Here is a 22,041-nt window from a genome sequence, read left to right on the forward strand (position 1 = left end):
TACAAACAATAAAAAACATGACAAATGCCCCTTAAACATTGGACGTTGTATGGACGTCCAGATCATGTCCATATTGCGTTCGTCCGTCCAAGACCAATTATAGACCCATTTTGGACGTCCAAAATAGGTGAGGTATTATTACCCAATTTCGACGTCTAGATGACGTTGAAGATCTGGACGTCGAAATTAGGACCCAATATCGACGTCTACATGCTGTTGAACATTAGAAAGTCGGGGAAACTTTATGTTCCTTGATTAAAAATGTTTACCATCTGAACGAGATGAGGAATGACGTATTATGTATGGAATGGATTTTGATGTATTTTATTTTTGTTTTATTTTGAAGGGCGACAGACAGGAAGTTCTGTGTCTGTGTTCACTTATTGGCTGCCATAGTGTATATTAACTTGACTGAGTGAACCCGGAAGTGGAGGTGTGTCAGATGCTACACTTTACTGCGAAAGCCACGGAGCTGGAGACGCTGCTGTCGGGCTAATTAAGTGTTTTTCCCTTGATCGCTGGTCCAGCGGTTGTCGGGGAACCCTGATTCCTGTTTTGTGGACCGACGGTAGTCTGGAGCCACCTCGGACCGGCCGGTCACAGTCCCTTTTGAGGGCAGTCAGCACCATAGCATGCTGGGACAGCGGATGGAGGAAGAGTTAGCTGCAGATTCGTCACTGGTCCGGTATTTTGAATACTGTGAAGGTTTTGCAATAAAATCTGTTTAAAAAGAATTGGGTTGTGATCGTAGTTTCCTGTACCTGTGAATTTTGACTTGTCAGCAGGTTGGATGCCGCCTTTATATGCATTTCGAGTTAGCATCTGCTGGTGATTGATTCAAATGAAGTAATATTTTTTAAAGCTCCACTTTGTTTCGTGTGTATTGCACTGTATTTCAGGATAAATAATTTTCTGCAAACTAGTGGTCCCCCCCCCCCCCGTTTACAGATTATTCATTCAATAAACTAACAGCTCAACAGGTCAGGCTGACAGGCTGAGGATCGCGGGACAGTAGGTCGTGAGTTCAAATCTCGTGTGTCACCCGTCTGCAATGAAACGCTGAAATGACAGAGAGAATAAGATGGAAGCTCGGACTGCAAACTTAGTGGTTAGATTTTGGTCAACTTAATTCATATTTTCCCCACTTTTTTTGGCCCTTGTCTCAAGGTCCTGGTGACGTCGATACCCGACGTCGAAATTACGTAAAAAAAGACGTCATCTGGCGTAACGTTCTGTACCTTGTGGGGACCCTGCTGGGAAGTCCAACAATGACCTTAAATAGACGTCGATTCAACGTCTTTTTGCGCAGTGGGTGGTTTGATAACTTTCTTTTTTCTTTCTTTCCTAAATTTTATTTCGGCCATAAAGCATACATGTCATAAGTTATGTATGCATACATATAGATATACACTTACATACATAGACATACACAGACATATTTATGTGCACATACATACATACACTTGAACGCACATACACATTTATACACATATCATTTGGCCGAAAAGGTTTAGGGCTGAAGCCGAAGCTTATTTTGCCCACCACTACCTCACCGCTGTATGAAAATTAAATAGAACCTAACTAAGTCGAGCTATGACAACAAGCCGACAATCTAAATAGGGCACAGCAAAAGGAAACACTTTTGTTAATTAACATTTTCTTCCTGTCGTTTTTGTTGCAAAAATGTATTTATTTATTTTTTCCTTCTCCTTCCCTTCCATCGGTTCCCTTCCTTCCTCGTGGTTCTACTCTCTCTTCCCCCTTCCCGTCCCTCTCCCTTCCCCATCCTCTCCCCTTCCGTCCAAATTTTCCTCCCTCCTTCTTGTGCTTCTCCCCATTTATGAGGCCGCTAAGAGTGGTACTTACAGTAAATGGTGACGCCAGATAAAGTACAGAGGCCAAACCATCAGACATAATGGATAAATGAATGAATTAAATCGTTAAAAAAAAAAAAAAAATTAGCTTGGTTGTGAGTTTTGTATGATATGTCTTGTTGGGTTTGTCTAGTACTTCACTGTGTGTATTTATTAATCACCCAGGTTTTGTATGATTTTTTGAATATATTCAGAGACTTTGCTGTTTTTAGTTCCTTGTCCAGACTGTTCCACAGATTCACCCCTTTGACTGAAGTACACTGTCCTTTGGTGTTTGTTCTTGCTTTTATTTTATTAAATATTGCAGTGCCCCTTAAATTATATCTGGTCTCTCTTTGTCCTGCATGCATTCTGGGAGAATATCGTGATATGCTTTATACATTATGAGTGCTGTGTTTAAGTTTGTTAAGTCAGCCAATTTGAGTAGTCGGTTTTTAATGAAAAGAGGATTTGTTGGTGCATGATAGTCGCTATGACTGATCATTCTTATTGCTTTTTTTTGTAGTATTGAAATCGGATGGATTATTGTTTTATACGTATGCCCTCACACTTCCACACAATATGTTAGATATGGCAATAAAAGTGAGCAGTATAGTGTGTGGAGGGATTTTTTGTTGACAAAATATTTTACTTTGTGTAAGATAGCTATTATTTTTGATATTTTTCTTTTTAAATTGTCAATATGGGCCTTTCAATTTAGCTTGTTATCTATTATCATGCCGAGAAACTTGGTTTGGTTTACTAGTTCGATGGCTCTGTCGTTAATGGATAGTTTTATTGGAGTTATAATGATTTTGTTACCGAATACCATGAAATTTGTTTTATTTATATTTAATGACAGCTGATTTATATCAAACCACGTTTTAAGAATGTTTAGATCATTTTCTACTGCTTACAGGAGCTGTTCAAGATCTGGACTGGAGGCATACAGACTTGTATCATCAGCAAAAAGGACACAGTTAACATTTTGCAGGGCATCGCAAATATCATTTATATACAGTATGAAAAGCTTGGGACCAAGAACGGAGCCTTGTGGGACTCCATATGTAATCAGCTGGGTATCAGACTCTACACCATTAAAATGCACGTACTGCCTCCGATTAGTAAGATAGCTTTTTAGCCATGTGAGGGCGGTACCCCTTATTCCATATCTATTCATTTTTTTAAGTAGTGTCTCATGATGGATGAAAAAAGTATGTATGATATTATATGTCAAGCCGAAAGATTTATGGCCCCCCAATAAACCCCTCCCCTCGCCATTTGTGGACCATTTGTCCACCGTATGTCCACTGCGCATTTGTCCCCCCCCCCGCCAAACTTCCTTCCTTCTGAGGTCTTTTGAAGTTTTTACGACGGGTTAGGTGTTGACACATCTGAAGGGATGAGTAGGAGCCAGACAGACGGTTAGAGGGGGTGAATTTAAATTGTACTTAGAGATGGCGGAGAAACGTGTTATGAAGCCGAGTCATCATGGTAGTTTCGGCGGGGTAGAAAGAAAGAAAGTCAGGGTGGAAGATGTGAAAGACTTTTTATCATCTCAAGACTCCTATACTCTGCATAAACCGGCTAGGGTACATTTTCCAAGGAACAGAGTTTTTGTTACAAGACCTCTCAAACAGTTTCAGGCAGACCTTTGCGATAGGAAGACGGGCTCACCTTTGAGCGTGGTTGAAAGATTTAACCGAACGCTAAAGACTAGAATTTCACTGCTAAGAACACTAGAGTTGCGAGGGGTCTTCGATAAAAAAATACGAACAGAGTTTCACGGATGAAGTATTTACGGTGTCAGAATGCATTCCGCGTACTCCGACGGTATATAAACTCAAAGATTATGACGGCGAAGTGATCGAAGGTTCATTCTGTGAGCCGGAGCTGCAGAAAGGGAAAAAAATAGACTCATTAACATTTAACTCATTAACATTTCTCAATCATACAATTTTCAAACAGTCTGTTAGATATTACATTTTACTACAAACAGATATGTCCGGGTGTCTGTAGCACTTTAGGTGGTTATATGACCTTTTTAAAGCTCTCCAGAGGTGAACCTAAAAATTATGATCTAAACAAAAAACTCAGGTTTTATCTTAACATATAAAGCAAATAATCAAAAGTGTTACTATTTGTGACCTGAAGATAACCAAATCTGCTCCTAACTTGAAATTTTAAGTTACTGCTCTCAAAACTCTGAAACATGTCGTGTCCTTTGTGATAAGCATCGTGAAATTCTCTGATATTTCCCAGTTAACATGATCACTGGAAAACCTTCACATCCACCCAAGTTCTAATATATAGATCTGAAAATACAACTCAAAAGGAAGGAAGGTTTTTAAAAAAGTGTATAAAATACAAGAAAAGGTATAAATGAATAGTAAAATCATTCAAAGACAGAGTCTCATTCTAAATATTCAAAATAAAGCCACACAAACTTAATCAGGAAGCGTAGACACGCGCTTGAATAAAAAACAGAATAACTGGTTGATAATTTTCACAAACTCAAATTTAATTTTCTGTATAAGAGACAATAATGATGTTGTCAATGTACGCCAAACAAAACCGAGTCAGCAGGTCATGTCAGCTTTGAAAGCTGCTGTCTCACAGCTGCAGCGTAGACGGTTGGACTGTCCAAAAAAAAAACCAAACAACGTTCATCTTGTAAAGCGATATTGTTGGTCACAGAAGGTGAAACTAAACAAATCCTATGTATTCCTGTGTACAGCAGAACACAAATACACAACTGTGTACCATTTCACTCTGGCTGCTATTGATACTAAGATAGCATTAACATCTGGTACAACCGGAGTTAAAGGAATGACGCTGAAATGTATTTATTTTTCCTCGGGTCCTGTGCAAATCTGTACTTCTTTGTTCCTGGTTTCAAAAATGGGGTTTATCGGTGTGTTGTTTGGAGACAGACATGACACTCCTCGCTTCAGCAATGATTGAACCACTGGTCTGATCCCCAGTTCTTTTTCCTTTGATAAGAGATACTGTTTAACACAGACAGGATATTTCACATAGTTAATTGTTGCTTGATAAGATTCCACAGCCAGCAATCCTACATGATTTGCAAATACAGATTTTCTTCTCCTTTCTAACAAATCCACAGAAACATTACCAAAGAACAAAATATGACAAGCCCATGTAAGAGCAGCATTTATATCAGAACAAAGAAAGAACAAAATAAAGTGCTTAGTTTAAGAAACAAATATAAACATCAGCTTTACGTTAGCTTTTCCTGTAGCAATTTCTTTTCTGAACAGTCTCAACCAGCTGCACAAGAAAACAGAATATCAGCTCAATTTACATTTTCTCACTCTTTTTCTACTCTGACAGACAGTAATGCGCGCAGCTTTACACACTCTGTGCTGCAGTTTGCGCCGCTGTTTTACATGATTTGCGATGACAGATTTTCTTCCCCTTTCTAACAAATCCACAGAAACATTACCAAAGAACAAAATATGACAACCCCTTGTAAGAGCAGCATTTATATAAGAAGAAAGAAAGAACAAAATAAAATGCTTAGTTTAAGAAACAAATACAATCATCAGCTTTACATACCTTCTCCTGTAGCAATTTCTTTTCTGAACAGTCTCAACCAGCTGCACAAGAAACAGAATTTCAACTCAATATAAATTTTCTCACTCTTTTTCTACTCTGACAGACAGTAATCACTCCGTACTGTAGTTTGCTCCACTGTTTTAGGTGGTGTAAAGATTTGTTGTGCGTCAACTCTTGCCTGTATCTTGTTTATAGCACTCCCTACATATAACGTGACTCTGTAGCTTTAAAACGGAACCATCTCTGAATTACTGAGCCACTGTTTTTTTTTTTTCTTTTACTGAATGGGATTTTTATTGGGGTGTTGTTTGGGACACATGGCACAATGACTCCTCGTTTCAGCATTGATTGAACCACTGGTCTGACCCCATTTCTTTTTCCTCTGATCAGGGATACTGTTTTAACAAACAGGATATTCTGCATAGTTAATTGTTGCTTGATAAGGTTCCATACCCAGCAGTCCTACATGATCTGCGTGCTGTGTCCACAATCTAGATGGAACAGACGCTCAAACTGACGGAGGTTGTAACAACACATCCAGCTGAATGAACCTCTGCTTTCGTTGTATTTTGCTGGATTTTAATGAACAAAAATGCAAAGTGTCCTCATCATACGACCAAACAATAACATTTTAGTTGCTATCTTCATCATCTGGTTGTCTATGAAGAAACTGGTAACAAATGTCAAGCATTTTAGTCCCAGTGATCACTTGTAACTGCACTTTGAAGTTTTTACGATGGGTTAGGTGTTGAGGAGATGAGTAGGAGCAAGACAGACGGATAGAGGGGGTGAATTTATATTGTACTTAGAGATGGCAGAAAAGCGTGCCACCATGAAGAAAGTTAGGGTGGAAGATGTGAAAGATTTTTATCATCTCAAGACACCTATACTCTGCATAAACCGGCTAGGATACATTTTCCAAGGAACAGAGTTTTTGTTACAAGACCTCTCAAACAGTTTCAGGCAGACCTTTGCGATAGGAAGACGGGCTCACCTTTCCTCCTCTCCTCTCTTTCATCCTCTGGTTGTCTATGAAGAAACTGGTATCAAATGTCAAGCATTTTAGCTACTGTCCCAATGATCATTTGTAACTGCACCGATGAATGGTTCAATGTTTCCGTGCACATCTTTTAATAATAACATCAGTCCCTCTGGAGAGAGAGAGAGACAAACAGTATTTGTGGACTTGCTACTCTGTCCGAGAATGGTTTATCTACTGGTCTGCTTGACAGGATGCTAATGTTCTGATTCCCTCTATTGTGAACAGTCAAGTCACCACATCAACATTTAGAAAAACAGAGGCTGCTTTTTGCCAAACAGGGAAATACTGTCCTACCGTCTGATGTATGTTTGGGATGTTTTACTGTTACTCACTCTGGAGCACAAATTCTATATAATCTTAATTTTGATAGCATATCTTTTTCCTAATAATGAAAACATTTCTAAATCACAAACACATGTTGAAATTTCCAGCCATCTCTCTCGACCGGTAACAGTTTTGACAGCGGTTCTCTTGGTGGGACACCAGAAATGCTGACAGTCTGAACAGTGAACTTCATGGACAGTATATCTCCTGTTGATGAATACAAGAGAGAAATGCACCTACATTTCCGAGAAACTTTTTTGGTTTCCCTTTAATGTTTAAACAAATCTTTGGTATTTTCTACCGGTGTATCTGAAACTTGTGCCTGAATAACCATCATTATTATTATTATTTGATCACCGTCAGCGTCCCAATTCTGTCGGCCTCTTCACTGTGTTGAAGTTTTTCTCCACAGAAAGGAAACTGCTCTCTGTTCTGGTGTAATGTTTGTCTTTGGTACTTGTTGAGTTTTGGCCTTGATTCAACACTTGTGGCACTCCGGTGGGTCTCGCTACTTTAGCTTCATCTCTTTTTCTTTTCCTTTGCTCACAGTCTCTGATCATTGAGGTTTCTTCCCCCTTGCCAGTGTTTGATCATTAGTATTATTATAATATCGTCGGCCCCTAAATCGTCGTTGATTTGGTCTCATCCTGTCTCGTCCTCATCCTCTGAAGCCTGGTTGTGTTGATACAAACGGTCTATACTCTCCCAGAGTTGTGTACAGCACGAATCTTAGCTTTTTCTCTTTTTTTTTTGATTTGCAAACAATCCAGTTGCATCTAATTCTCTATTCCTTTTCCGTAATTCCACAGGACTCAATGAAAACACGTCTGGGGCTGCTAATTCTTTAAAGTATCAGCATCCTGTGTTCCCAGTCCATTAACGATCATTGACACAAAGAAGGGTTCAGCTTTATGTGGCACTTTTAATTTTACCATTTCTTTCCAACATTTAAGAAATCTTTCTGCATATTCAGACACCTGTTCATCAGTCCGTTCTTACAGTGAAGTTCTCGTGTTATCACATCTGCTAAAGTAAGAAGCTTTTCCATAACGTTGTCATGTATCGTTCACCATAAAGTCCACTCATTTGAGAACAGGAATTTCAGAGTAGTTTTTCAGCATGATCTATTTGCACAGGGGGGTTACTGACTCCATCGTAAGAATAAAGATTGCTTCACTAAGGAGCAGGAAATGGTTGTAGTACAGGCCTGCAAGAATGCCCCGGAATACAACTGGCCCCAAAAAACAGCAAAACGGGTCGATACTCAGATGCTTTAAAGAACATTCTGTGAGAAGACACGGAACGAGGGAATCTGATCTAACTTATTTCTTTCATCCGTTTGTCAACTTCTCTGATTGACCTGACCATACTAAATACACATTGGAAAAAACTCTGTGGAAAACCACAAAAGCGTCAACTGACGCAAACAAATGGCTTTAGCACCTCTGCATGGTGAGGCTGTAACTGCTTAATTCCACTGCGTGCGTCTCTGCTCCGCTCAGCTCCGGACCGCTGCGCTCCGGACCGCTCCGTCTGTTCAAAACCCTCCGCTCCGCTTTGCTCCGCTGCGTCTCTGTTCCGCCCGGCCGGAGAAGCAGAGCAGCGCATGCGCTATTTCACATCGACCTCCAGAAGCTGAGCAGTCTGGGCCACACTGGCATCTTTCTCTGTACATCCTGTAGAAAGGATGATGGGGTCATATAAAATTTTATGATTCTCCACTTCCAAAATCAGCGTCTCTTCATCCTGGTTGTTGTGCTTCAACACGCTGAATTTCGTGCAACAGGATGTTGACATTCGGGCCTTTCAGAATAAAATGCATACACGGTCCTGAATAGGCTATGTATTTTGTAGAAAACACGAAATTTATGGACAATAGCCTGCAAATGGGCCGTATATGCAGCTGTGTAAACATTCAGAAACGTTCGACTATAGCTTGATTACAGGCAAAACAGAAGTTTGTCAAATAAAATTTGATAGTGTGCTTTAATTTTTGTTTGCCCGCTTTTTAAAGTGTATATTTTAATCAGCATGGTATGTCTATTCGTGATATATCCGACAATTAATGTGACGGAAAAAAAAAAGTCTGAACAGTTTAAAGTTTTTAATAAAGACAAAATGATTTTATTTTGTATAAAACCGGAGGTTGTTGGAGTTCTCTTTCCTGTTTGGTGCATCTGAACTGTGGAAATTTATGCGTACGGAGACCTGGACGGACCGGACCGGAGAGAAGAATAGACCTCGGCTCTATTTTGGACTGACGGAGCGGAGCGGAGCAGAACGGAGGCTGTGAAATCAGCTACAGTCATTAAAATAGCAACGTATTTGCTGCGGCGGTCGGACCGGAGCTGAGCTGAGCGCAGACGGAGCGGACCGGAGGATGTGGAATTTAGGGGTAAGGCCTTATTTGTACTCACTTCCAGAATCAGCACCTGTAGCGAGCTTCAAACACTCACAGCCAGACCGAGCGTCTCTACAGGCCTGATGTGCTTCTCACCTCCAGAGAATCATCGTCAGCATCCAAGTTCCTTCAACTTCCTTAAATCAGACACAAAATACGCGTCTCTGCCTTCTTCACCGAGACAGGACGCCAGACTGTCAAATGACTTCCTCAGATCAGAACACACACACACACTTACGGTTGGGTCGTAAATGGTTCAGCAGATGAGGGCAGGTCGATGAAGGGGGGTAGAATGCTTTTTTCAACCACCGTTTTGTCAGTCATGTTTTTTCAGAAACACTGAAAGAAAACCAGATTCTTTTGTTGCTGTTTTATTTTAAAAAAAACACGCACAAAGCAATTTTTCTACCAAGCAGGAGGGAAGAAGGATTACGATTGCAACAACACATCATCAGGAGGGTAAAACTAACATGTCTCATGACGGACATGAAACTGAAAAGGTACAAGAACACACAACTTAAAGTTTCTTTAAAATTAAAAATAGTATGCCCAGCTACAAAGAAATGATGACATGCAAAACTAAAAATAAGATTAGATGGAAAAAACAATACTGAACACATCAGGACAGCTCCCAGGCCTGCCTCAGTTCTCATTCCAGCATTCTTTCACAATTCCAAGCTCATTACACCAGACCAGAGAGCAGTTTCCTTTCTGTGGAGAAAAACTTCAACACAGTGAAGAGGCCGACAGAATTGGGACGCTGACAGTGATCAAATAATAATAATGATGGTTATTCAGGCACAAGTTTCAGATACACCGGTAGAAAATACCAAAGATTTGTTTAAACATTAAAGGGAAACCAAAAAAGTTTCTCGGAAATGTAGGTGCATTTCTCTCTTGTATTCGTCAGCAGGAGATATACTGTCCATTAAGTTCACTGTTCAGACTGTCAGCATTTCTGGTGTCCCACCAAGAGAACCGCTGTCAAAACTGTTACCGGTCGAGAGAGATGGCTGGAAATTTCAACATGTGTTTGTGATTTAGAAATGTTTTCATTATTAGGAAAAAGATATGCTATCAAAATTAAGATTATATAGAATTTATGCTCCAGAGTGAGTAACAGTAAAACATTCCAAACATACATCAGACGGTAGGACAGTATTTCACTGTTTGGCAGAAAGCAGCCTCTGTTTTTCTAAATGTTGATGTGGTGACTTGACTGTTCACAATAGAGGGAATCAGAACATTAGCATCCTGTCAAGCAGACCAGTAGATAAACCATTCTCGGACAGAGTAGAAAGTCCACAAATACTGTTTGTCTCTCTCCAGAGGGACTGATGTTATTATTAAAAGATGTGCACGGAAACATTGAACCATTCATCGGTGCAGTTACAAATGATCATTGGGTCAGTGACTAAAATGCTTGACATTTGATACCAGTTTCTTCATAGACAACCAGAGGATGAAAGAGAGGAGAGGAGGAAAGGTGAGCCCGTCTTCCTATCGCAAAGGTCTGCCTGAAACTGTTTGAGAGGTCTTGTAACAAAAACTCTATTCCTTGGAAAATGTATCCTAGCCGGTTTATGCAGAGTACAGGTGTCTTGAGATGATAAAAAATCTTTCACATCTTCCACCCTGACTTTCTTCATGGCACGCTTTTCTGCCATCTCTAAGTACAATATAAATTCCTCCCCTCTATCCATCTGTCTTGCTCCTACTCATCTCCTCAACACCTAACCCATCGTAAAAACTTCAAAGTGCAGTTACAAGTGATCACTGGGACTAAAATGCTTGACATTTGTTACCAGTTTCTTCATAGACAACCAGATGATGAAGATAGCAACTAAAATGTTATTGTTTGGTCGTATGACGAGGACACTTTGCATTTTTGTTCATTAAAATCCTGCAAAATACAACGAAAGCAGAGGTTCATTCAGCTGGATGTGTTGTTACAACCTCCGTCAGTTTGAGCGTCTGTTCCATCTAGATTGTGGACACAGCACGCAAATCATGTAGGACTGCTGGATATGGAACCTTATCAAGCAACAATTAACTATGCAGAATATCCTGTTTGTTAAAACAGTATCCCTGATCAGAGGAAAAAGAAATGGGGTCAGACCAGTGGTTCAATCAATGCTGAAACGAGGAGTCATTGTGCCATGTGTCCCAAACAACACCCCAATAAAAACCCCATTCAGTAAAAGAAAAAAAAAAAACAGTGGCTCAGTAATTCAGAGATGGTTCCGTTTTAAAGCTACAGAGTCACGTTATATGTAGGGAGTGCTATAAACAAGATACAGGCAAGAGTTGACGCACAACAAATCTTTACACCACCTAAAACAGTGGAGCAAACTGCAGTACGGAGTGTGTAAAGCTGCGTGCATTACTGTCTGTCAGAGTAGAAAAAGAGTGAGAAAATTTATATTGAGTTGAAATTCTGTTTCTTGTGCAACTGGTTGAGACTGTTCAGAAAAGAAATTGCTACAGGAAAAGCTAACGTAAAGCTGATGTTTATATTTGTTTCTTAAACTAAGCATTTTATTTTTTTTTTCTTTCTTATATAAATGCTGCTCTTACAAGGGGTTGTCATATTTTGTTCTTTGGTAATGTTTCTGTGGATTTGTTAGAAAGGGGAAGAAAATCTGTCATCGCAAATCATGTAAAACAGCGGCGCAAACTGCAGCACAGAGTGTGTAAAGCTGTGCACATTACTGTCTGTCAGAGTAGAAAAAGAGTGAGAAAATGTAAATTCAGCTGATATTCTGTTTTCTTGTGCAGCTGGTTGAGACTGTTCAGAAAAGAAATTGCTACAGGAAAAGCTAACGTAAAGCTGATGTTTATATTTGTTTCTTAAACTAAGCACTTTATTTTGTTCTTTCTTTGTTCTGATATAAATGCTGCTCTTACATGGGCTTGTCATATTTTGTTCTTTGGTAATGTTTCTGTGGATTTGTTAGAAAGGAGAAGAAAATCTGTATTTGCAAATCATGTAGGATTGCTGGCTGTGGAACCTTATCAAGCAACAATTAACTATGTGAAATATCCTGTCTGTGTTAAACAGTATCTCTTATCAAAGGAAAAAGAACTGGGGATCAGACCAGTGGTTCAATCATTGCTGAAGCGAGGAGTGTCATGTCTGTCTCCAAACAACACACCAATAAACCCCATTTTTGAAACCAGGAACAAAGAAGTACAGATTTGCACAGGACCCGAGGAAAAATAAATACATTTCAGCGTCATTCCTTTAACTCCGGTTGTACCAGATGTTAATGCTATCTTAGTATCAATACCAGCCAGAGTGAAATGGTACACAGTTGTGTATTTGTGTTCTGCTGTACACAGGAATACATAGGATTTGTTTAGTTTCACCTTCTGTGACCAACAATATCGCTTTACAAGATTAACGTTGTTTGGTTTTTTTTTTGGACAGTCCAACCGTCTACGCTGCAGCTGTGAGACAGCAGCTTTCAAAGCTGACATGACCTGCTGACTCGGTTTTGTTTGGCGTACATCGACAACATCATTATTGTCTCTTATACAGAAAATTGAATTTGAGTTTGTGAAAATTATCAACCAGTTATTCTGTTTTTTATTCAAGCGCGTGTCTACGCTTCCTGATTAAGTTTGTGTGGCTTTATTTTGAATATTTAGAATGAGACTCTGTCTTTGAATGATGTTACTATTCATTTATACCTTTTCTTGTATTTTATACACTTTTTTAAAAACCTTACCTCCTTTTGAGTTGTATTTTCAGATCTATATATTAGAACTTGGGTGGATGTGAAGGTTTTCCAGTGATCATGTTAACTGGGAAATATCAGAGAATTTCACGATGCTTATCACAAAGGACACGACATGTTTCAAAGTTTTGAGAGCAGTAACTTAAAATTTCAAGTTAGGAGCAGATTTGGTTATCTTCAGGTCACAAATAGTAACACTTTTGATTATTTGCTTTATATGTTAAGATAAAACCTGAGTTTTTTGTTTGGATCATAATTTTTAGGTTCACCTCTGGAGAGCTTTAAAAAGGTCATATAACCACCTAAAGTGCTACAGACACCCGGACATATCTGTTTGTAGTAAAATGTAATATCTAACAGACTGTTTGAAAATTGTATGATTGAGAAATGTTAATGAGTTAAATGTTAATGAGTCTATTTTTTTCCCTTTCTGCAGCTCCGGCTCACAGAATGAACCTTCGATCACTTCGCCGTCATAATCTTTGAGTTTATATACCGTCGGAGTACGCGGAATGCATTCTGACACCGTAAATACTTCATCCGTGAAACTCTGTTCGTATTTTTTTATCGAAGACCCCTCGCAACTCTAGTGTTCTTAGCAGTGAAATTCTAGTCTTTAGCGTTCGGTTAAATCTTTCAACCACGCTCAAAGGTGAGCCCGTCTTCCTATCGCAAAGGTCTGCCTGAAACTGTTTGAGAGGTCTTGTAACAAAAACTCTGTTCCTTGGAAAATGTACCCTAGCCGGTTTATGCAGAGTATAGGAGTCTTGAGATGATAAAAAGTCTTTCACATCTTCCACCCTGACTTTCTTTCTTTCTCCCCCGCCGAAACTACCATGATGACTCGGCTTGTAATATAACCTCTTCATAACACGTTTCTCCGCCATCTCTAAGTACAATTTAAATTCACCCCCCTCTAACCGTCTGTCTGGCTCCTACTCATCCCTTCAGATGTGTCAACACCTAACCCGTCGTAAAAACTTCAAAAGACCTCAGAAGGAAGGAAGTTTGGGGTGGGGGACAAATGCGCAGTGGACATACGGTGGCGAGGGGAGGGGTTTATTGGGGGGCCATAAATCTTTCGGCTTGACATATAATATCATAGATACTTTTTTTGGATGGTATCAAATGCTTTTCTGAGGTCGATAAACACTCCAATGGTGAATTCTGAGTTGTCAGTTGCCTTTGAAATGCTCTCAATGAGTTCAATTACTGCCATTGATGTAGACATTTTGGCTCTAAAACCGTATTGATGATTATTTAGCAAATGATACTTATTGATAAAACTGTCCAATCTATTCGTGAAAAGCTTTTCCAGGATTTTGGAAAATTGAAGAAGTAGTGAAATTGGTCTGTAGTTAGTGAGTGATTGTTTATCTCCATTTTTGTATATAGGAATAACTTTTGCAGTTTTCATTTCATCAGGAAAAATACCGGTTTGGAATGATAAATTGCAAATATGAGTGAAAGGTTTTAAGATGATATCAATTATACTTTTAATTAAGGTTGTGTCTATATTAGAGTGATCTGTCGATTTCTTATTTTTGAAGTTATTGACAATTGTCAGTATTTCATATTCATTTACAGCGCTAATAAATATGGAGTGCGGGTTCATGTTGATCAATCGTTCATCTCGCCCATGTTTATCTCTTCACTATCTCCTTTGCAAGATTTGGTCCTACATTCACAAAATAATCATTAAATGCAGCTGCAGTCTCTTTAGGTCCGTTTAGTGTAGTGTTGCCCACGTTAATGTAATTTGGGAGTTTTGTTTTACCGGTGCCCTTACTGATTATGTTGTTAAGTGTTTTCCAGGTATCTTGAATGTTGTTTTTGTAGTGATCCAGTGTCTTGTGATAGTAGTCCTTTTTACTTTCTCTAATAATGTTGGTGAGCTTGTTTTTATACGTCTTATATCTAGTTTCTGACTCCACATTTCTATTTTTTAGGAAGTTTTTATAGAGTTTATTTTTCTTTTTGCAAGCATTTATTATTCCTTTAGTCATCCAACGAATGCAAAAATCTAAGAAAACAGTTAAGGAACCAGTCAAACCAAAAACACAGAGAAGCAGACGACCCAAACACACGCCGGCAATATAATGAAACATTAAAACAGCATAAAAACACAGTACGAAAAAAGAGAGACCAGCATGTTAAAGACCAGCTCCAGGCCATCCAGGTGTCCATGAATACAAATAAATTCTGGGATAATTGGAACACACTAAATAACCAGAAACATGATGATCTACCCGTTCAGAACGGCGACTTGTGGTTATTTGGACCAATAGAAACAAATGAAGACCAAAAGCACATCATCAATAAACTGCACAGTTTAGAATCGGCTATAAAGGATTACCAGAACCCTCTAGACCCCCATCACACTAAAAGAGCTACAAGACCAGATCAATTCCCCAGAAACCAGGAAGGCATGTGGCCCTGAAGGCATCCTGAACCAAACGATTCAATTCACAGACCACAAACTCCAACTGGCCATTCTGAAACTTTTCAACTCTGTCCTCAAGGCCGGGATCTTCCCGGACGTTTGGAACCAGGACTAATAACACCAATTCACAAGAGTGGAGACAAACTGGACCCAACAACTATCGTGGAATCTGTGTCAACAGCAACCTCAGTAAAATCCTCTGCATGATGATAAACCAGCGGCTCCTCCACCTCCTCACACTAAATCATGTCCTGAGCAAATCCCAAATTGGCTTTTTACCAAATTACCGCACAACGGATCACATATTGACCCTCAGCACCCTGACAGAAAAACAAACCAGTAAAAAGAAAGAAACTATTCTCCTGCTTCCTGAATCCGTGTGTCATTCGTTCAATTGATATTCAATTAAGAATCAAAAAACTAATTATTGAAAAATGAGTCGCTTTTCCTTTTTTCATTTTTAAAATAAAAACAAATAAATCAAAATTGGTTTGTTTTTCAATATCCCGTTTGTTAAGACAGATCAAATAAAGGAAAGTTGAAATGCGGCCACAGAGCAGACTTTAATGTGATTTTTCAATTTCTTCAAGCTCCGTGACCCGGAAGTTCTATCGTCTGTGTTTTGGTTTTTGCCGGCGGGAAAGTGGGCGGGTCACGTCAACCTGTAGTCCAGGACACACTACAGAAGGATCAGGCCGAATTTTGCCCCGATCTTCTCCTCTCGACCGAAGCCGACAAGGTCCAACTGTCGGGAGTATGATAATGCTAATGAGTTCGGTTCCGATCCTCTTCTGGTGTGCGGTGTGTTCAGAGATGTTTTTTGATCGGAGCCTCTCGGGAGGCGTCGGAAGGGGAGATCATTGATAATGAACATGTTTAATATTTCTGATCGCAAATCCTGTGGTGTGTGGTGCTCTGAGAGGCGCTGATCAGCTCCGAGCTGACCTGTCCACACCCTCAAAATAAAGCTCCCTGATTGGCTGGTGCTGCTGCTTAAAAAAAATCCCCTCTCAGCTGTCAGAGATGGAGACATATGTGAAATATATTCACTATATGACAGTGAAAGAGAAAAGTCAGAACTCCTAAACTCAGCATTGCAGAAAGTGAAAAGTTAATCCTGCTCATTCATCTGCATCGCCAGTCCTGCAATAATCCCAATGTTTGAATTCATCTCCACTATTAACCATCATTGGAAAAAAAAAAAAAAAAAAAAAAACTTTCACCGCCTTCAGAGAGATGAGCAACGAATAATTAAACTTCACTAATCAAAGCTCAAGGAGTTTTTATTCTGGTGTAAACTATCCAATCTGGGAACAAAAAGAATGATTTAAAATATTTGGTGATTTAAAAAAGTAGCCTTGTCAGAGTCTGCTACTGCTCCACTAGGCAGTACACAACAGGATCTTTTCAATCTTCCCCTACGCAGAGGCCACACACGAGAAGACCAAAGTTTACACCAGAATAAAATCTCGTTGAGCTTTGATTAGTTAAATTTCATCATGCGTCGCTCGTCTCTCTGAAGGCACGGAGTCAGGATATTAAAGTTGTTTTTTATTTTTTTTTCATTTATTTTTTTCCTCATTCTTCCGTGATGGTTAATGTAGGACTTGCGATGCAGATTGGAGTTTGGGTCTGAATGGAGGAAATACAGTTTATCCAGGAGCGATCCAGTTATTGAGGATTAACCATCACCTTCTGCACTGCTGAGTTTATGAGTTCTGACTGTTCTCTTTCACTGTCACGTCGAGAATATATTTCATTCCCAAATGTCTCCATCTCTGACAGCTGAGTGGGGCTTTTTTTTTTTAAGCAGCAGCACCAGCCAATCAGTGAGCTTTATTTCAAGGGTGTGGACAGCTCGGCTTGGAGCTGATCGGCGCCTCTCAGAGCACCACACACCACAGGATTTGCGATCAGAAATATTAAACATGTTCATTATCAATGATCTCCCCTTCCGAGGCCTCCCGAGAGGCTCCGATCGAAAAACATTGCATTTCAACTTTCCTTTATTTGATCTGTCTTAACAAACGGGATATTGAAAAACAAACCAATTTTGATTTATTTGTTTTTATTTTAAAAATGAAAAAAGGAAAAACGACTCATTTTTCAATAATTAGTTTTTTGATTCTTAATTGAATATCAATTGAACGAATGATACACGGATTTTCCTAGACTTCAAAAAAGCATTTGATTCAATTTGGCTCCAGGGTCTGCTGTTCAGATCACTACCAAGTGGAGCAGGAGGGAAAACTTACGACATTATAAAGTCCATGTACACACACAACAAGTGGCCATCAAGACCGGCAACACACACACAGACTTCTTCCCTCAGAGAAGGGGGGTCAGACCAGGACCGGTCTGAGCCCAACCCTCTTCAACATCTATATCAATGAACTGGCAGAAGCTCTGGAACAGTCTGCAGCACCGGGGTCACCCTAACGTCACTCCGGTGAGTGTTTTCCGTGTTGCTGAAGCTTGCGAGCGACTGAAGTGCTTGCTGTCTCTCTCTTGCTATTACTGTTAATTCACGAAGCAATCAAAAAATCGGGGTTATTTACGCCCCCGGGGTTACTTTGACCAGCGATCTCTTGTGAATTACATCTCTTCTTCGCCGTTAGCGCCACCAGCGTGCTAACTAGCTTAGTGTGCTAACTAGCTTGGTCCGCCGGGACCGCTATGGTGTCCTCCCCTCTGTCTTCTTTTCTTTCCTGCTCAGTGTGCCGTATGTTGAGTCAGAACCCTGCCTCCCTTGACGATAGGGGTATTTGCGTAAAGTGCAGTGTATTGACAGCGCTGGAGGCCAGGGTAACCGAGTTAGAGGAGCGGCTGCGCAGATGTGAGGGGCAGGGCAGCGCTAGCTACAGCCAGGTAGCGGCAGGGCCTGCAGCCCGTTCCCGCAGTGAGAGGAGTGTTAGCAAGCCTAGCCCCGCAGCAGCCGGGACAAGACCAGGACTGGTTTGTGACAGTCCGGAGGAAGGCTAGTGCTAAGCACCGCCACGTAGCACTCCAAGAACCGCTTCACGTCTGCAATAGGTTCTCTCCCCTCAGCGACGACACGCCGGCTGAACTGGACACGCTGGTGATTGGCAGCTCTATAGTGAGAGACGTGAAGCTGCCAGCGGTGAAGGTTAGGTGTTACCCGGGGGCCAGAGTGGGGGACATCGAGGGGAACCTTAGGCTTTTAAAACAGGAAGGTAGGAGATTCCGTCGAGTCGTGATTCACGCAGGCGGTAATGATGCCCGGCGGAGACAATCAGAGGTGCTCAAATTACAAGTAGCCTCGGTGTGTGAATTGGCTAAGTCGATGTCTGATGCCGTAATATTCTCTGGTCCCCTGCCCAATTTGGTCAATGATGTATAGCCGACTTTCATCGTTCAATCGATGGTTGTGTAGATGGAGTGAAGAAAACGGAGTTATTTTTCTAAACAACTGGTGCACCTTCTGGGGAAAGCCTGGGCTCATCCGCAGGGACGGCATCCACCCAACTTTGGATGGTGCAGCCCTTTTAGCTCATAATATGCTGAGACTGCTGCCCCCGCGACCTGGCCCCGGATAAGCGGTAGAAAATGGATGGATGGATGGATGGCTGATCGGCTTAGTACCCTAAATTGACAAACCAGCTATGAGCCCCGGGCGCAGAGCAGTCGTGTGGAACACTCCTCTGTTGATCTTGTTGATCCCGTCACTAATCCTGCTCCCGGATTTTTACAAGTCAAGCATGGAGGTTTACCGAGGCTAACAGAGACTGAGTCTGTCCATAGTGCTCAAAGCATTAGAAAAAAGTCAATGGGTAAAAAGCTTAACACCTGTACGAGACAGAATAACTTTTCCAGTAGGAAATACATAAAATGTGGTCTACTAAACATGAGAGCAATCTCCACTAAATCTCTGTTAGTTAATGACCTTATCGGTCACAATAACATTGATCTCCTTGCTCTAACAGAAACTTGGCTTCAGCAAGATGACTATGTGAGGCTCAATGAATGTACCCCTCCAACCTATGTTAATTTCCAAACAGCTAGATCAACAGGTCGAGGTGGAGGTGTGGCAGTGATTTCCCACTCCAGTCTTCTTCTTAAACCCAAAACTAATGTTAAATTCAACTCTTTTGAAAGCTTAATACTAACGCTTACTTGTCCAAATTGGAAGAATCAAAAAGCTGTGCTATTAATTATTGTGTATTGACCTCCTGGTCCTTACTCTGACTTTTTAACTGAGTTCTCAGAGTTTTTAAGCAATATAGTATTGACTCATAACAAGATCCTTATAATAGGTGACTTTAACATCCATGTGGATGATTCTGGTGACAGTTTGAGTAATGTGTTTATTGCAGTATTAGATAGTATCGGTTTCACTCAAAATGTTGATGAATCCACTCATAGTCACAAGCACACCCTGGATCTGGTCTTAACATATGGGATAGAGGTTAGTGACCTAAGGGCCTCCACACACTACAGGATAATCGGGCCGAATTTTGCCCCGATCTTCTCCTCCCGATCGAGGCCGACAGGGTCCGATTGTCGGGAGTATGCAAATGAGTTCGGGTCCGATCTTCGTGTAGTGTGCGGTGTGTTCCGAGAGATTTTTTCCGGTCGGAGCCTCTCGGGAGGCGTCGGAAGGGGAGATTGGAGATAATGAACATGTTCAATATTTCCGATCGCAAATCCTGTAGTGTGTGGTGCGCTCCGAGAGGCGCCGATCAGCTCCGAGTAGAGCTGTCCACACCCTCGAAATAAAGCCTCCTGATTGGATGAACAGCTCCTTCTCACCAAGGTGCCGCTGATTAAAAAAAATCCCCCGGCAGCTGTCAGAGCTGGATGAATATATGTCTGTGAAATATATTCACTATATATGACAGTGAAACAGAAAAGCCAGAGCTCTAAACTCAGCTGTACAGAAAGTGATGGTTAATCCTGTCGCTCCTGGATGAACCGTATTTCCTCCATTCAGACTCAAACTCCGATCTAATATCTGCATCTCCGCCAGTCCTGCAATAATCCCAATGTTTTAATTAATCTCCGTTATTAACCATCACGGAAGAATGGGGAAGAAAAAAATAATAATAAAAGAAAAAAAAAACTTTCCACTGATTCCGTGCCCTCACAGGCAGAGCGGACTATAATGAAACTTTCCTAATCAACGTATTTTTACTCTGATTTAAACTATCAAATCTGTGGACATAAAGAGTGATTTAAGATATTTGATGATTTAAAAAAGATTTTAAAAAGTAGCTTTTATTTGACACGGTCTGCTAATAACTTTATTCTACTGCTGCACTCAGGACTCAAAAGTAAAAAAAAAAACCCAAAAAAAAAACACACAAACAGATTAGCTAATAAGCTGAATTATTATTAAATGTAAATTATAATAAAATGATCTGAAACTATGTTTCCCTCTTCTGTACTGGAACATTTAAATTTTCTAACGAGGTGCTGACAGTCCGTGCTCCGTGCGCACAGCGGGTTGGGGTCTGCACTGAAGGAGCGATACCAATGTGAATGAATGAACTGAGGGAACGAATGAGTTCTCCACTTATTACTGAAAGTGGAGATGAATGTAAAAACAGCAATGAAGGGAAACAGCACAAAGTCACGTCGGACGACGTGAGATTTGGAGGAGTGAGGAGCCGATTCTCGGCTGAAGAATCTGCTAGTGTGCGGTCTGCTCCGGAGTGACACCGCACACTAGAAGATCAGGAGAGGAAGATCGGGTACGATCTGTCCTCTGCTGTCGTGTAGTGTGTGGTGTCTGAATCGGGGAAGATTGAAAAAATCCTGTAGTGTGTGGCCGGCTTTAATGTTCTCCCTCAGAACCCCATACTCTCAGACCATTTTTTAATTACTTTTCAGGTTTTGATTGAAGACTACTGTGCTCAAAAAGATAAAATTCAGCTGATACGGACATTATCTGAAAAATCTGTGGCTCGGTACAAAGAATTGATCCAGCCTACATTTGCTGCATTACCTTGTGAACTCACAGAAATGAGCTTATTGACCAGTGGTGATAATAGTGATCAGTTTGTTGACAGGGCTATGCACTCACTAAAATCTGCCCTTGACGTAGTGGCCCCGTTGCAGCTGAAAACCAATCGACCCAGGCGCGTTGCTCCATGGTTTAATTCTGAAACCCGTGTTCTCAAACAAAAAACTCGGCAATTAGAAAGACTGTGGCGTAAATCTAAATCAGAACAATCTCTGAAGGCCTGGAAATGTAGCTTGCTAAGCTATAAACAAACTCTTTTTAAAGTCAAGACATTATATTACTCTTGTTTAGGGATGTGCGATACCACTTTTTTTCAGACCGATACCAAGTACGAGTACTTCATCTTCAGTACTCACCGATACAGATACTTGCATACCGATACTTTATATACATAAAATTTAAAATAATGCAATGAGATTATTTTTGAAAATGAATTTTATTTCCAATAAAAAGGCAGCCCAGCCACTATGTTTATGTCCAAAATAATAGTCTGAAAAATAAAACAAGCAACTCTGACTTTGCACTTATTTAAATGAAATTAAGTGCAAGATAAATCAATTTCTCTGAGTTTTACACTTTACATAAACTAAGGTTTTTAAATGTACTAATTTGAATGATTTTTTTATGAACTAAAGTCAAAGATAGAACAACCCCCGAGTTTAAAGAGTTGCTCGTG

Source organism: Salarias fasciatus, chromosome 15, assembly GCF_902148845.1.
Source record: "Salarias fasciatus chromosome 15, fSalaFa1.1, whole genome shotgun sequence".
Lineage (NCBI taxonomy): Eukaryota > Metazoa > Chordata > Actinopteri > Blenniiformes > Blenniidae > Salarias > Salarias fasciatus.